The sequence below is a fragment of the Lutra lutra genome, chromosome 3, assembly GCF_902655055.1.
Source record: "Lutra lutra chromosome 3, mLutLut1.2, whole genome shotgun sequence".
Lineage (NCBI taxonomy): Eukaryota > Metazoa > Chordata > Mammalia > Carnivora > Mustelidae > Lutra > Lutra lutra.
In genome coordinates, this window is record NC_062280.1 from 118,197,605 (window position 1) to 118,213,508 (window position 15,904).

Here is a 15,904-nt window from a genome sequence, read left to right on the forward strand (position 1 = left end):
ACTGGGGGAGGGCAACGAAAAGAGGCTGCGGAGGAGGACGACGGCAGCGCCGAAGGACACACCGAGGGGAGGCTCCAGCCCCTCCAACAGGCGGGAGCCCAGCTCCAGGGGAGCCAGCAGCTTCCTCCATCTTGGTTGATGGAGGCGGGGAGCGGCGTCTGGGTCTCTCCACCGTGGCACCCGTCCTCCAAAGGCCCCTCAGGCGCAGACGCTGGAATCAAGGGCTATCCCCTCGGCCGAATGGCGGAGCCCAGTTGGGGCTTCGCGGGGCCAAGTTTCCCAGCCCCACGGGGTTTGATTTTGAATTGGTCCCAAGTTCCCACAGCAGTCCCGACAAAATGGAGGACGTCGTCTCCTCCTGCAGCCATGACGGGAGGTGGGGGGACAATTCCCCACGGGGGTGAGGCGAGGGTGGAAGTGTTCCCACTCCCCTCAGCACATTCGGGAACTCACTTCACGCGCTGCCCCGACCTCCCACTTTGCCTCGCTCCAGCCCCTTGCCGGGCTCGCCCCTCACGGGGGGCTTCAGGCATTGGACAGGGAGGGCGTTGGGGACATCGAGGCCGCGTCGCTCCTCGGGCAGGGTCGTTGGGAGCGGCTCCAGGGTCCTGGGCTCCCAGGCCCGAGCTAGGGCAGGCGGCCACGGCCTCCGTCCCTAGGGCTGTGCGGGGCCCTGGAGAGCACCCTGGGCCCCCAAGTACCGAGCCGGAGGCCATGCAGCGGGCAGCGAAACTCGGGCTGCCTGACCCTGACGGACCTGGGGGTGGGGGCGGTCTGGGAGGCGGGGGTAAGGAAGGGAGGGGACGCGGCCGAGGGCCGAGCGCCGGCCGAGGGGGGAGTGGAATGGCAACTCCGGGGGGTGTGGTCTGTTCCTGATGGACGGCCCTCCGGACCACCCCTTCGGGGGGGGGCCTGAAGGAAGGCAGATGTAGCCAATGGACGTCCCCGAGGTGCCCCGGACAGCCCTTCCAGCCAGCCAATGAGGGTGCGGAGGGCGGGGCCTTCCCGGGCTCGGACGCGCCGTCGCCTCCTCCGCCTCCTCCTACTCACCAGCGCTAAACCCGGGACTGGACCGAGCGGAGTTGTGCGTGTTGCCGAAGGGGGGGTGGGCCGGGGGAGGGGAGGTTCGTTCCGCGGAGCCGCAGACAGAACCGGGTGAGGCTTATCCCCGCTGTCTTTCCAGTCCAGTTCCGCCGATAGTGGGGGTGGCTGGGAGCGGCGCAGCCTCGGGAGGAGGAGGCGGAGGCGGAGGCGACTGGGGAGGCGGAGATGGGTGAGGGCAGTCTCCGGAGCCTCCCACCGACCCGGGATTAATACCCCGCGGCGCGGCCGCCGTAGCCGCTACCGCGTCGGGGCCTCGGGGGCTGCTCCGGGCTCCGCTCATGTCACAGGCGTCTTCGCGTGCGGCCCGAAGGGCTGCGAGAGTGAGGGCGAGGCCGGGAGGGCTGGGTGAGGCGGACGCCAGAGGTGGGGGTCTCTCGGGGGGCGGGGGCTGCCCGGGTCGGGGCTGTGGGAGGTCGCGGGGTATTTTTCCTTTCTTTCTTGCGGCGGGGGGGTGGTGGTGGAAGGGTGGGGGGAGGGGCGCTTCAGTTCGTTCTCCCGCTCTCGGGGCTGCGCTCCGACCGTCTCCGCGGTAGCCTGAGGTCCCCAAGTTTTTCGGGGCGCGGGTGCTGCCTCTTTCCCCACCCGGTCCCCTCCGTCGCTCTTCTCTTCCCTGGGCTTCGTTGCGCGGCTCTTGCTCCTCACGTATTGTTTGGCTGGGTCTCTAATGGCGGACGGGGAGGCAGCGCTGCCGGTCGCCGACTGCAAGCGGTGGGGGGGGGGCGGGCAAGTCTCGGGCCCAGGGCAACTGCTTGGGGCAAATATGGGAGATAGCACCCCGACGGTGACGTGAGCCGCCCCTTACCTCCGAATTGGTGCGGAGAGTGACGGGATGACGCTGGGTGGGCAAATTAAGGAGGGAATACAATTCCCTTGCTGGCGTCGAGGCAACGTTTGCCCTTCCCCCCCCTCCCCCGCCAGCCCCTTCCCAGTAGCAGGCTTGGTGCCCTCCAGCCTCCTCCCTCCAGATTTTGCTTTTCACGTGGGTTTTGTTCCCAGATATATATTTTGCGTGGTTTTACTCTACTTTACGTAGGAGGGGATTGCTGGTTGAGGGCTGGGGAGTAATAATAGAAGGGCCAAACCTCCTTGACCTCTTAGTCCCTTATCGTCTTCCTCCTGGTGGAAAGGGCTCGGTTTTCCCACATGGTTGGATGTTCTTGATCCATTTTTCATTTTTCCTCTTACCCCAGGACCAGGAATCGCCTTCAACCCCAGTTGGTGCATCTTTGGCAGAAAGTGAGGAAAACACCCCCATTGTGAGTTCTTCGCCCCTAATTTGTTCTTAGAGGACGTTGTCAGGTTGTAGGGGTTCAGCCATGGGACTTGTCTGTCCCCGTTGTTTTGAGGGGGAGGAGCTTTCCCTTGGTGGCAGCTGCCCCCGGGGTGAAGCCTGGGTAATGGCTGGTGAGGCAGCTGGGAGTGGGCGCTGCTGTTTCCACCGCTGCAGACAGAATCTCTCCTGCTGCTGCAATACCAACCTCAGCAACCAGACGACGGGCTCCTGCAGCTGCTCACGTTACCCGGGAGGAGGGGTGGTGCAAAGGAGGGCATATTTCTGGTGCCCTCTAGAGTTCCAAAGTGGGAATTGAAGTTACTTCGTTTTAAATGCTATGCATGCAACCATCTTTAACACTTTTTCTTCCTTTACAATGGATAATTGATTGTAGGTATTGGAAAAATACAGTCATTTGACTTTCCGTTTGTGTCTGATTTAAAAGACTCTTAGGGTTCATAGTTGGTAGATCTCTTTCATGACTTTGTTTAGGAAAGGGCATGAAATCAACTCTTCTAGTACTTTAGTTTATCCAACTAGGTAACTAGCTACTATGCAGATTACACCACTCCACTGCTCCAGATTATCTCTTGGTCGTCCATCTTCTGTGTTGATTAGTCTTCACTTGAGTCATTCTTGAATGTGTCACCCGAGTTATTGTTTAATGTTTATAATTTGTTGGTTTTGAGGAGCAGTCTTCTAATATGCTAGACAATAAAATAAACAAAACCAGTCAAAATTTCTGTCAGTTGAGATTAGGTACAAAATATCAGTGAAGCTCCACTCTGGACTCTGTATTTCCTGAGCTCTGGACACACTGTATCTCATTGACAGTTGATATTGTAACTTGTAGCGCTTTGTCAGAGGTGAGTCATAAATATAGTAGCTTATGCTTAAATATTAAGTCCCAAATGGATCAGAAGATAATTAATAGGTGATGAATATTTTGCTGAATACTGACCTGAAAGATGATGTGAGGATGGCAATTTATATTTTAATACACAACATTTTAGGCACAATACAAGGCACTTTCATGTATTATTTCCTTTAGTTTTAGCAAGTAGCCTTCAGACTAATAAAAGTGGCACATGTTGAGCCCTCATTGTATGCCAGTACAATTCTAAGTTTAAAAAAAAAAGTTTATTATGGAAAGTTAAATTTAATGAGTGAGGACAACATGCTGAACCTTTGTATTTCTGTCATTTACATTTTATAATTATCAACACATATCCAGACCAACTTTTAAATGAATTAAGTAATATAATCCTCACAAAAAAGTACTCTGTGGTAGTGTGATATTGTGAGAGACCAGTGATACATGTACTGTTTTTATTTCTAATTTGTAGAGGGGAAAATAAAGGCATAGGGAGGTACCAGGTAGTAATAGTAGTATCAGACAAGCGGTTTGATTAAGGTGCCTTAAGTTCAGCAACTAAGCTGTTCTGTTTTAAAGTACGTACTGGCTTTATACATTTGGAAATTGAAACAGTGAAAAAGCCAAGGTTAGAATCCTTTCAGCTTATCTTCTCCTAGAGAACAAGTAGATAGATAGCAAATGTTTGAATCTTACTGAGTGCCTTTTAAAAAAAAATTATAGAACTGCAGTTAATGTCTTATTTAAAAACTGTCTATTTGAGGGGTGACGGGGTGGCTCACTTGGGTAAGCATCTGCCTTCGGCTGAGGTCATGACCTAGGGTCCTGGGATTGAGTCCCACATAGGGCAGGAAGTCTTGTTTCTCCCTCCTCCCACTGCTGGTGTGTGTGTGCATGCCCGTGCTCACTCACAAAAATAAATAAAATCTTTAAAAAACCGTCTATTTGTATCAGAAGTAATATATTCTTTTCAGTAAATCTGTGTACAGAATCTCTCTTAAATACTGCAACTTGAATGAATATATTGCCTGATGAATTTAAGGCTCTTCAGGGATTAAGTCATTGATGTAATGGATCAAGGATCAGATCTTCCACATAGATGGGCAATGCTTATTACCACGTATTTTCACAAAAATTTAACTTTCTCAGATTTTTTTCTTGGTTCTTAATTGAGATGTTGATAGGGGAAAGGTTGGTAATTGGTTATATTTAATAGACATTTGGAGATGAGGACAAAATGTATAACTGTATGTAATGTCAGGACTATATGTAGGACGATATGTAATGTCAACACAAATATAATTATGAAAGCCATGGTTCTTTCTGATAATACTGAAATGTGGTCCTTGTTATGCTTAATGATTTAGCTCAGAATTTAAAATTCTTTTGTTTAAAAAGACCAACTAATGGTGCTTTAACATGCCATACAGTAAGATGAAGATAACCTGATGATTTAATTGACCTTGACTAAATAAGTTCTTTGTTATACTTATTATTGGGCACTTAATGTGAGTTAGTTGCTTTTATATGTATATATGAAGTGTTTCAGCAGTTAAAAGTACTCTTTTATATTTATGGCATCTTTATTTAGTGTATCCTTAATAGTATGTACCCCCCTTCTCCTGCCTGACATTTTATTATTATTTTTAAAGATTTTATTTATTTACTTGACAGAGACACAAGTGAGAGAGGGAACACAAGCAGGGGTAGTGGAAGAGGGAGAAGCAGGCTTCCCACCAAGTAAGGTGCCCAATGGGCTGGATCCCAGGACCCTGGGATCACGACCTCAGCCAAAGGCAGACGCTTAACAACTGAGCCACCCAGGCGCCCCACGCCTGTCATTTTTAAAGATTTAAAAAAAATTATTTTAATGCTTTAGAGTGCATGTGTGCACAAGTGGGGGTTGAGGCAGAGGGAGAGGGAGAGAATCTCAAGCGGACTCTGAGCTAAGTGCAGAACCCCACTTGGGACTTGATCTTATGTCCCTGAGATCATGCCCTGAGCCAAAACTCAAGAGTCTATGCTTAGCAGACTGAGCCACCCAGGCGCAACCCCCACCTGTCCTCTTCTTAAACACAGTTTTTACACTTAAAAACTGTATCTTAAAAGATACAGGATGATTTCTACTTTTCAATGTTATATAATCTCATGGGGCAGATTTTTTTGTACCTCATGTGGTGAGACAACCCTGAATCACTCAGATACCACACTGAAGCTGCCATTTGAATGTTTCAGAATTTTGCATGGATATAGAGCTTGACGTATTGTCTTTTTACAACAGTGTTTTTTTTTTGTTTTGTTTCGTTTTTTCTTAAGGGGGGAAGGGAGAGAGAGTATCTTAAGCAGGTTCCACTCTGAGTGCAGAGTGTTCTTTTCTTAAAGATTATTCTATTTTGCCTTTGAGGTACAAAAGTGCATAAACAGTGCATTTGAGATGAAGCGAGTCTTAAAATCAGATGCTGTAGTAGTATTGTGATGGAAAGAGTATGTATGAAATATTGGGCGCTCTATGTTGTGGAAAGGTGTGGTATAATTAGAAATTTTATATTTTTTTCTTCTAGACATTAATATCTGTCTCTGCCCCATGAACTATTAACATATATGTTATTGCATTGAATAACATTTATTTTAAGAAGACTTTGAGATATTCAGTTTTTGTGTATATTTTTAGATGAGCCCAAATGCAAATGTTTTCTCCCACTGGATTCTCAAATAGTGTTTGTGTAGGGCATTTTAAGTTACTTTGACTCCATGCATTTTCCATTTTTTAATTTCATTTGTTTAATTTTCTTCTATTCCTGTCAGAGCGTGGAATTAGGATTTTAGTCTTTAACAGGACTTTGAACTATTCAAATCTGAAAGTTCTTATGCACAACTCTAATATGTAAGACCTATAAGGTTGTCAGAAAAACTGCTGTTGCATAAATCCATAATTTTTAACTTTGGGATTCTGGGTAACAGTTGTATTTTATTTTTTATTTTGGTTATATACCAGCAAGAAAATTCTGTTCTACATAGTTGGAGTTGCAAATTTTTTTAAATCTGCAACCTGTTTTTTAAACAAGTCAGTTTGGAATCTTAGGTTTCTATTATTAAAATAGAAATGGTAAGGAAATTATAAGGGCCAGCACCAGACACAAAGTTGGTAACAAGATAAATTGGTTATCTTAAATGTGTTAAAATTTGGATTGTGTGAGCATATCTGTTGTTTTATTGTGTATTTTAAAATCTATTAATTTTTTGCATCAAGTGTTACATAACACTTTGGAACTGCAGAATAATTTTTGTAAACCAATGGGAAAATCGGTTGTGGAGTTTAAAAAAGATGTTTTAGAGAGGTTTATGAAATCACTTGGTCACATGACTTGTTGGGAATTTGTTCTTAGTACTATTTTTTTTTTTAAGATTTTATTTATTAATTTGACAGATCACAAGTAGGCAGAGAGGCAGATGGTGGGGGTGGGGTGGGGGAAGTGGGCTCCCTGCTGAGCAGAGAGCCCAATGCAGGGCTCAGTCCCAGGACCCTGAGATCATGACCTGAGCCAAAGGCAGAGTCTTAACCCATTGGTGCCCCCTATGTTATTTTTAACTTAATAGCAGTTCATTGAAAGTTAGAAGTAACAAAATTTAAGAAAAATTCATGGTCCTTAAATTGAAAGAAGTATATGATTTTTGGGGTTTTATTTTTATTGATTTGATTACTGTCTTGTAAGTATTTATACTTACTATTACAAGAAATGATTTAAGAGTAAACTTTGGATATTAGGGTAAGTAGGTAATAAGAAAAAAGATTTGAATATTTCATTATTACATGTTGTCTAGTTTTTGTTTATATTTGAAGAATTACATTACCGTTTTAACCATGCTTTTTAATCTCAATAGACTGCCGAGGATCAGGTTTCTCCTACTTTTCCAGAGTGTACTAGATTTTTTTCCCCTGGTGTTCCTAGTAAATTTGAAGGTTGAATTTGTTAACGTGAATTTCAGATTTAAAGGTTAGAAAAAAATACACCTAAACTAATACAATGTTATATGCCAACTATAGCTTCATTAAAAAAGTTTTAAAACATTTTATTCTTAAATTATTAAATATTTTAATATGGTTCTCATTTAAAATTAATATTAAATTGTAATTTAAGAGTAATTGTAATTTACTAGTAGAATTAATTGTTGTAACCTCATTAAAAAATTGGGAAAGATGTTACAATTCTTAGAGTAAATATTTCTTTCTAACTGTACATTTAGGTTGGTTAAAAAAAATACTTAAATGGCAATTTTAAGTAAGATTGTGGTGCTTGGGGCGCCTGGGTGGCTCAGTGGGTTAAGCCACTGCCTTCGGCTCTGGTCATGATCTCAGGGTCCTGGGATCGAGCCCCACTCTGCTCAGCCTGGAGCCTGCTTTCCCCTCTCTCTCTGCCTGCCTCTCTGCCTACTTGTGATCTCTCTCTCTGTCATATTAAAAAAAAAAAAAAAAAATTTAAGATTGTGGTGCTTAGTTACAGGTTTCAGACAGAAGAAAGTTCACAAAATGTGACATACAACGAGACAAATTCTTTAGTTTTTTTACTTTATGTCAATGTCAACACTTTTGCTGTACCCACCTAGATAGATATATTATCTGATTTATTATTCTAAGAGTTTGAGTATTCTCAAGAGTTTGAGTATTCTAAGAGTTTATTATTCTAAGAGTTCTATTTCTGAAATTATGGTTTCATAACTTAAAGGACTTTTTTTTGTAATACTGGAACAGTTTTATAATAATTTCTAAAAGGCATGTCTTTTGACTAGAAAGTGTAGTATTTTTTGCACTATTGAGCCTGCTGGACCAGACTGAGAATAGTTCAGGGTAATCAGGGCACTGCAGAAATCATTCAATAATTTATGTATTATAATGTTTACTAATGTCAAGTAATCATAAAAATTATGTTCTGTTAGTAGTTGCTGAGCAGGGAGCCAGACTTGCGGCTTGGTCCCAGGACCCTGGGATTATGACCTGAGCCAACAGCAGATAGTTGACTGGCTGAGCCACCCAGGCAACCCCTTAACTTTGCAACTTTAATTACTATGAATGTTTTTCACTTTGTGTTTCTATTTTTGTGTGTGTGTGTGTGTGTTTTTATTTTTGTTTGACTTGCTTAATATTGTATAGCTCTATTTCTTAAGGTTTAATTTCTGCTTAGTAAGTCATTTCGTTCTGTATCTGAACAGTTTTATGTTGCATATCAAAGAAAAGCTTCTGTTCAAGTCTTTGTCTTCCATGACCCAAACTCCTGATTTCTATTACTTTCTTTTCTTCATCCACAGATTACATTTTTCCATCCTATGTCCTTGCTCAGCTGATTTCATCCTACCTTCCTCCTGGACTTTATTTTTCATTTGTTTTTCCCATTTCTAATTGCTTTTACATTAAAAAAAAATGGCACACAGTATCTGTGCTTTTTTTTGCTCTACTTGTATGAGGCATATTCAAATTTTATAAACTTTTGAATTTGCTGAGATCATGGAATGAGGGTATGGTTCTAATGGTATGTTGGTCCCTCACATGGATGGGGAGCTAATGGGAGTTAATTTGAGTTTTTTCTGCCTAAAAAAATCATTTTTGTTACTTGATGTTGCCAGGGCCTTTGTGGTGTGACATGAATTTAGAGCCAAAGAGATCAGGGTTCAAATCTGCCCTTGCTTTTGAGGGAAGTTTTGGGATGATAAAAGTTTTCTTAAACTAGATAGTGGTGATAACTGCATAAGTGTATAAATTTACAAAGAATTGTCAAGCTTTTCATTTAAAATGAATAAATATAAAGATTTTTAAATTTATTTTAGAGAGAGAGAGAGGTACAGAAACCAACTAGTGGAGGGAGGGGCAGAGGGAAAGGGAGAGAGAGAATCCCAAGCAGACTCCCTGTTGCAGGGCTTGCTCTCAGGACCCTGAGATAATGACCAGAGCGAAATCAAGAGATGCTTGCAATTAGGCAACCCTAAAATAAGTAAATTGTATGAAAATTATGCCCCTATAAAATTGTTAAAACCAGTTTTGCTTTACCATTTATTTACCAATTTGTGATCTGTAGTAAGTTATTTAATCTTTGAGCCTTGGTTTACTCATCTGACAAATGAGTATAATAATGCCTGCTTTTCTGTGATTGCTATGATATAAAAATTAAGAGTCATACAGAGTATGTGACTGGTCAATGGGTGATCAGTTAATAGCTGCTAAGATTCTTAATCTGACTGAGTCGACCGAACACCATGAAATTTTTTTGCCACCCCTGGTAAAATAGACCCATCTGAATGCTCATCAGATTGTAGAGGGAAGGAATTTTTTCCTTCACCGATTTCTCTCTGCCTGCTTCTTTGTTAGTCTGTAAGTATGCCAAAGTGCTCTATCGGATACTTCAGAATCTCGGCAGAATCTTTCCACTCCTCCTAACTTCTTTGTTTTCCCCTTCTTTTTCAGAAGAAATTTTGCTGATTTGTGCTCACAACACTGTGCCAAATCTGTATTTTTGAGGTTGCTAGTGATTTGTCAAATCCTAAAGTGCTTCTTTCTCATCTTAATTCTCTAGCATTTGAAATTTAATATTCCTTGAAACTCTTGATTTCTGGGACTGTGCACTTAATGTGGTCTTATACTTCTGACTATCTCCTTTACTTCCCCTCATTTGACTCAAATGTTGAGACCTTTAAGTGTTTTTACGTCCTAAGGCCCTCAGCTCTCTCTAGTTTTGTTTCGTACATTGACTGTAGTCCATTGTGTTCAATAATAGGGAGTTATGTTTACAAGGGAATTTTCATCCTATTCCTTATTCCAGTCTACAGCCAGATTAATTTTTCATAAAGCCCTGTCTGATCACATTACTCACTTTGTAAAAATTTGAGAGATTCTTGTTGGCTTGTGAAACAAAATAGGAACTAAGCTTAAAACCCTTAAAAAGAATAAATCAATTAGGAAATGTGTTACATGTGATTTTTAATAGGTTCTCAGTGTTCATTTTACAATCATGTAAATGAATGAGTATAAACAATGAAGCATAACAGGTAATATACAGACGTTAGTAGTTACATGCATGTCAGGGTAGTTCTTAATATTTTGGTTATAAAAATAAAACATGCCCTTAAAGTCTTTTTTTTTTTTAAGATTTTATTTATTTATTTGACAGAGAGAGATCACAAGTAGATGGAGAGGCAAGCAGAGAGAGAGAGAGAGAGAGAGGGAAGCAGGCTCCTTGCTGAGCAGAGAGCCCGATGCGGGACTCGATCCCAGGACCCTGAGATCATGACCTGAGCTGAAGGCAGCAGCTTAACACACTGAGCCACCTAGGCGCCCATGCCCTTAAAATCTTAAAGTACTAAGGGAATGTGATGTAGAAAATGGAAGCTCCCCCCAATCCCATTTTATTTGAGATGTTTACATTTTTAAATGTGTATTCTTACATTTTTTCCCTGCTCATCATACTAATATTTTGCACGCATATTATCATTAACTGACATTTTCTACACAAGTCTGACATTCTTGTAATTCTTTCCTTATCCTTATTTTGCAAAAATCTTCAGTTGATTAACGTTTGAATTCTATTGGTTGTTGTATTAGAATAGTTCTTAAGTCTCAGTTCTGTGTGATTGAGGGATAGTGTGGTATAATGTGTGGACTTAGGGCACAGACTCTGGTTTTGCACCTAACAGTGACGGAACATAGGAAAGCTACCTGCTTACACAGAATAGTTTACGCATCTGCAAATTGGGGTAGTAGTGATAATAAAATATTTAAGGTATCTATTATAAGGTAAATTTTATGGTAATTGCGATCATGCTACCAAATGTGTCTTTTATAAATAGTAGCTGTTACTGTTATTTTACTATATATGTGATAAGATTCAGAGACAAAAAAGGAGAACTCTAGTCATGAAGGGGTTGAATAAAAGGGTTAAACTAAAATAAGACTGCGTGCCTTTACTTCAGAGTTGTACATATTTACTAGATATTTAAAAAAAACCCCGAGATTGAATTGTATATGATGAGTAGGATTTATTTATATTCTGTAATTTGTCCACCAAAGGGGAGAAAACGCAGGTTTTCTTTGGTATACTCCTATCTTCTCTCTGTATTCATTTCATTTTAAGACCAATGAACATCTGAAGAACATATCTCTGGGAGAGGATGCTGGTAAAAATTGTCATGAGTTTTGGGGTGCCTGACTGGCTCAGTTGGTTAAGCCTCTGCCTTTGGTGCAGGTCATAATCTGCACTAGATTGGGGACCTGGGATTGAGGCCTGTGTTGGGCTCCAGCCCTGACTGGACTCCCTGCTGATCAGGGACAGGGAGTCTGCTTTTTCCTCTCCCTCTGAACCTCTTTTCATAATTTGTGCATTTGTGCTCTGTCTCAAATGAATAAATGAAAAATCTTGTCAGGAAAAAAAAATTGTCATGAGTTTTGAGTCTTCAGCAACAAAGGGAATAGATTTTTCTTCAGTAAAAATTTGTATTGGATAAATAGATTCTTAGTACCTGAAGCCTTTTTGAATCTGTGATCTCATTTGCTTATTGATGCAGGTTTTACTGTTTCATTAGGTTGGATGGCTCTTAATCATGGGACTTTTGAATTCATGTAAGCAAAGTGTATTCTTTGTAAAGCCCTTCATTCTGTCATGTTAAAAACACTGGGAAAATTTCGTATCAAAGACAGTCATTTGGGGGCGCCTGCTTGGCTCAGTGGGTTAAAGCCCCTGCCTTTGGCTCAGGTCATGATCCCAGGAGCCCCACATCAGGCTCTGTGCTTAGCAGGAAGCCTGCTTCTTCCTCTCTCTCTCCCTGCTTCTCTGCCTACTTGTGATCTCTGTCTGTCAAATAAATAAATAAAATCTTAAAAAAAAAAAGTCATTTGCTAGATCATAGATTTGAAATAGCAAGTGTTTTAAGAATAAATGAATGTTTCCAAATTAACATACATGGTTGAAGTTTACTTGTGTTACTGTAGATTTTAAACTACGTTTGGAGAAGGAAGTGTGGGTTTATTTAGCTGTTTTGGTTAAGGATTAAAAAGGGATAGGGCATGATAACTTTTAATAGGGTCTAAGATTAAGCCGTGTTACTAATTATGTAGATTGAAATTGGAGGTAATAAAAAGTCATGATGAAAGACACAGGGCAGAGATTTTTATTGTTTCATCTTTTGAGAACATTTTAATTTACTGTTTTATAATGGGTAAACTGAAGCTCAAGGGTGAAATGATTGTTCTGTGGATCACAGGAACGGAGGGAGAGATAGAGGTAGAATTCAGTTGTGGGGAAGTGTTGGGGGATAGCAGTAAAAAAACCAAAGAAGAATTCACAGAGGTTATTTGTTACCTCCTTTTATTAGAGGAAAATATTCATTCAGTAATTATTCAGGCATTATGTTAAGTACAGAGGATACAGTGATAGACGTAGGTCTTTTCCCTCATGGAACACACAGTCTAATGGGGAATACAGATTACAAGTAAACAAAATTACAGACTGGATAACTTGAGCTGAGGAAATGTGTGTGATGACATGAGTATAATAAGGGAGAACTTAACTTAGACCAGATATGGTTAATGAAGTGTTTGATAGGGAAGGCTCTTGAGAGAGTGACATTTGTTTTCATTTTTTAAAGTTTATATGTAAATTCCAGTTAACATACAGTGCAATATTAGTTTCAGGTCTATAATACAGTGATTGAACACTTTATATCACCTGGTGCTCATCACAACAAGTACACTCCTTAATCCCCATTACCTGTTTTACTTTTTAAAAGATTTTATTTTTTATTTGACAAGAGTACAAGCAGGGGGAGTGGGAGAGTGGGATGTGGGGCTTGATCCCAGGAGTCTGGGATCATGACCTGAATTGAAGCAGACACTTAACTGACTGAAGCACCCAGGCCCTCCCAACCCCCCATTATCTATTTAACCCATCCACCTCCCTTCTGGTAACTATCAGTTTGTTCTCTCTAGTTAAGAGTCTCTTTTTTGGTTTGCCTCTTTCTTTATTTTTTGCCTTTGTTGGTTGGTTTTGTTTCTTAAATTCCACATATGAGTGAAATCATATGTTATTTGTCATTCTTTGACTGACTTATTACATTTAGCATAACACTCTTCTAGCTCCATCCATGTCATTGCACATGGCAAGATTTCATTCTTTTTTTTTTTTTTTTAAGATTTTATTTATTTATTTGACAGAGAGAGAGATCACAAGTAGGCAGAGACACAGACAGAAAGAGGTGAGGAGAAGCAGGCTCCCCGCTGAGCAGAGAGCCCGATGCGGGACTCGATCCCAGGCCCCTGGGATCATGACCTGAGCCGAAGGCAGGCTTAACCCACTGAGCCACCCAGGCGCCCCAGATTTCATTCTTTTTTATGGCTGAGTAATACTGTGTGTGTGTGTAACACACACATACATACATAAACACCATGTCTTTCTCCATTTGTCAGTCTGTGGACACTTGGGCTGTTTTCATAATTTGGCTATTATAGATAGTGTTGCTATAAACATCGGGGTGCTTTTGAATTAGTATTTTGTATTCTTTGAGTAAATACCTAGTAGTGTGATTGCTGGATCATAGAGTAGTTCCATTTTTTTTTTTTTTCTTTAAAGGTGTTATAAACCTGGGTGGCTCAGTTAAGAGGCTGCATTTGGCCCAGGTCATGATCTCAGGGTCATGGAATCGAGCTTCACATTGGGCCAGGTTCCTCACTTAGCAGGGAGTCTGCTTTTCCCCCTCCCTCTGCCGCTCCCCCTACTTGTGCGCTCTCACTCTCTCTGTCAAATAAATAAAATCTTTAAAAAAAAAATAAAGGTGTTACATTAGAGAGAGGGCGTGCATGACTGTGGGGAGGAGCGAAGGGAGAGGGAGGTAATCTATAGGAAGACTGTGCTGAGCGAGGAGCTTGACATGGGGCGTGATCCCACATCCTTGAGATCATGATCTGAGCCTAAATCAAGTCAGATGCTTAACATACTGAGCCAACCAGGAGCCCCAGGGTCGTTCCATTTTTTACTTTTTGAGGAAACTCCATACTGTTTTCCAGAGTGGCTGCACCACTTGCATTCCCACCAACACCGCAAGGAGGTTCCCTTTTTCCACATCCTCACTAATACCTGTTGTTTCTTGTGTTATTGATAGCCATTCTGTCAGGTGTAAAGTGATATTATAGTTTTGATTTGCATTTCCCTGATGATAAGTGATGTTGAGCATCTTTACGTGGGTCTTTTGGCCATGTGTTTGTCTTTAAATGTCTGTTCATGTTTTCTGCCCATTTTTTAATTGGTTTATTTGCTTTCTTGGGTGTTGAGTTTTATAAGTTCTTTATATATTTTGGATACTAACTCTTAATCAGATATGTTATTTGCAAATATCATCTGCCATTCCAAAGGTTGCCTTTTAGTGTTGTTGGTTTTTTCCTTTGCTGTGCAGAAACTTTCTATTTTGATGTAATCCCTGCATTCAATTTATTTTTTTTTAAATCTTTTTTTAAAAATTTTATTTATTTATTTGACAGATCACAAGTAGGTAGAGAGGCAGGCAGAGAGAGAGGGGGAAGCAGGCTCCCTGCTGAGCAGAGAGGCCGATGTGGGGCTTGATCCCAGGACCATGGGATTCCAGGACCATGATCCCAGGATCATGACCTGAGCTGAAGGCAGAGGCTTTAACCCACTGAACCACCCAGGTGCCCTAATTTTTTTTTTTTTAAATAAGTTCTAAACCCATTGTGGGGCTTGAACTCAGGACCCCAACATCAAGAGTTGTATGTTCTACCAACTGAGTCAACCGGGTGCCCCTCAATAGTTTATTTTTGATTTTGTTTCCTTTGCCTTAGAAGATGAGGGAGTGAAGTTTATACTGAGACTGAAAAGAAGTTTGAAGAGATTGTTTCAGACAGAGGAAGATTGTGTGCACAGGACACCTTGGGACAAGGAGGGTCTTGGACCCTCCACGAACTAAAAGAAGGCTTAGTTTAGCAGAAGCCTAATGAGCAAGGCAAGGAAGAATAGTGCTGAAATTAAGCTTAACATGTAGGCAGGGATCAAATCTGGCAGGAACCTTACAGGTGAGGGGGGGGAAAATCTTAAGTTTTTTTCCTAAGACACTGGAAAGCCATGTAAAAAGTGTGTTCTGGGGAATGTGGTAGGTAATGTCAGTCCTGCAGAAAAATGATGGTGAATTTTTAGGACTAGAGGAATATTAGAAGAGGTGGATCAAAGTGGACAGTTTCAGTATTTATTTTGGAAGTAGGATAGGACTTGGGGATGATATAGTTGTAAGTAAAGAAAGAAGAAATTAAAAATGACCCACAGGGGGCGCCTGGGTGGCTCAGTGGGTTAAGCCGCTGCCTTTGGCTCAGGTCATGATCCCTGGTCCTGGGTTCGAGCCCCACGTCGGGCTTTCTGCTCAGCGGGGAGCCTGCTTCCTCCTCTCTCTCTGCCTGCCTCTCTGCTTACTTGTGATTTCTCTCTGTCAAATAAATAAATAAAATCTTTAAAAAAAAAATGACCCACAGGTTTCTGGTATGAGTAGCAAGACATAACTTTACTAAATGGCAGACTGGGGAATGTGCGGATATGAGTGAAAGAGCAAGTTAAAAGTACTAGATATAGGAAGTAGGCAGTTTAGGACTTTGAAACATCTTTTTTTTTTTTTTT

At 41.6% G+C, this 15,904-nt stretch overlaps 1 protein-coding gene across 2 annotated transcripts in view; it reads left to right on the plus strand.

The window, feature by feature from the left end:
• The first annotated feature begins 1,009 nt into the window (after nt 1–1,009).
• ZMYM2 (zinc finger MYM-type containing 2) overlaps nt 1,010–15,904 on the plus strand; it is a 119,455-nt gene continuing 104,560 nt past the window's right edge. For both annotated transcript variants that reach the window (XM_047722853.1, XM_047722854.1), the window contains exons 1-2: nt 1,010–1,155; nt 2,295–2,360. The gene's annotated coding sequence lies outside the window, so the exon portion shown is untranslated. The remainder of the gene's footprint in view (nt 1,156–2,294; nt 2,361–15,904) is intronic.